At 37.2% G+C, this 1,778-nt stretch overlaps 1 non-coding gene across 1 annotated transcript; it reads left to right on the top strand.

Moving 5' to 3' along the window:
- Positions 1-257: 257 nt before the first annotated feature.
- On the top strand, positions 258-329 carry TRNAY-AUA (transfer RNA tyrosine (anticodon AUA)). Its single transcript has one exon. It is a non-coding gene; the product is annotated as a tRNA-Tyr (tRNA).
- The last annotated feature ends 1,449 nt before the right edge of the window (positions 330-1,778 follow it).

Genomic DNA, 1,778 nt, shown 5'->3' with positions numbered 1-1,778 from the left:
GGAAATATCATATGTACTTCGGTACATTAAAAAAAATATATATATGATATGCGTAAATCACTTCGTGATTTAAGACGGCGCTTATTCCGTCGGATCCCGGCCAACTAGTCACTCATAATGAGTGCACCTCAGCACATGTGTGGACTTCAGTCCTACGTTCATAGACGTCTATGACCTAGTGCAGAGGGCGGCCACTAGAGGGAACCCAAGAGTTGGAACTTAATCTGAGACGATTCTGTCCGGCGCCGGGGTGGGTATCCGGTGTGGCTTAGCGGATAAAGCATCAGCACATAGAGCTGAAAACCCGGGTTCAAATCCCGGCGCCGGAGAGAATTTTTCTCCGTTCCATTACTCGTACATCATATTCTGCAGTCTATTTTGCTATACATTATAAAAGGGTTGAAGACGTAATCAAAACGTAGGTAGTGTTTACTGCAATAGAGTAGACCAGGCATGTCAAAACCCTGCACATTGTGCAGTCGAGCACATTATGCACTGGTCTGCGTGCAACGTGCAGTTCCTATTCCCCTACCTGGAGGGAGTGAATCGGCTTGGAGGGGAACGCGACAGGGCTGTACAGTACCTATAGTAGCAGATCAGCTTTTGTTTTAGTAACACAGATCAGTACGGGTGCTCATTGAGCTGTGATTGTGAATGCGTTATGAAAAATAAAGTGAGGAGTCCACAGATATAACGAAGAAGGGAAATCACGAATCATATAACGTAACTGTTATGATGTTTTCCTCAGCCAGCTTTCATCATATCATGTGGACCTAATAGTGATGTGAGAATTTAAATCAGATTAGTAAAGTTCTCAAAATATGATATTCGCCAGCTCTTATTTCTTAATTAGCAACTCTCACGGCAAGACAAACATGACAATGATGTTGTTTTGGAGTCTGTACTAACACTGTCATCAATGATTAGACGACTTACAACTTTTATTTGATAAGCTGATAAGTGATGAGAGTATTGAGTGAAGAATACATGTGAGGCTCTTGAGGTTGTAAGGGAAGGAAGAAAGCAACTATTTGCAAGGCGGAAAAATTTTCTGGAAAAATAATACATAATGGCGAATTTTCCACCTCACGTTACTATATTATCTAATATACTTACGTTAATAAATCTTTAAACCTGACTTAAAGAAAATATCCTCGCTTCACAGCTTGTGAAGTACTCTTTTAACTCAATTCAGTAACGCTCCCAACTTGCTGATACTTGCTCTCAACGTTTTCCAAATAAACTATATATAAATTTAAATTCAAGCTTCATTTATCCAATTTATTAATAATAATGTGAACTTATATTAATATGCAGCAAGGAAATAATTCCAGTGTAAAAGCCTTACAATGTCCTATTGCATGTAATTGGGAGTAAATATTTTCTTTCTTAGCATTTGTGCGCCAATGGTCCCAATAATGCTTCAGGAACAATGAAAGAGTATTACTTTGAAATAATCAGTACCTACTAAGTAAAATGAAATATTGTGTTCGTTTTTTGTTGTTTCGAAATTACTGCAATATTTATATTTTCTTCAAATACTGTATACAAATCATGTAAATAAATTATTCTTTACAAACGACTGCTTTGTGAATTGTAATTGAGTAAGTCTATTGTTTATTGTGTTACAATTATTGTCAAATATAGACACTGACAATAATTGTGTTTTTTCCTCCAGCTAAGTATGTTTATAATGTCCAAATGTCAATTTAATTGAACACTAGAAGCGCAGAATAGATTCTTGTACATCCCTCCCGCTAAGAAATGGAAAGAGCAAC

This window comes from Periplaneta americana, chromosome 14 (assembly GCF_040183065.1).
Source record: "Periplaneta americana isolate PAMFEO1 chromosome 14, P.americana_PAMFEO1_priV1, whole genome shotgun sequence".
Classification (NCBI taxonomy): domain Eukaryota; kingdom Metazoa; phylum Arthropoda; class Insecta; order Blattodea; family Blattidae; genus Periplaneta; species Periplaneta americana.
The sequence above is the reverse complement of the archived record's forward strand: the minus strand, read 5'-3'. Positions and strand labels throughout refer to the sequence as shown.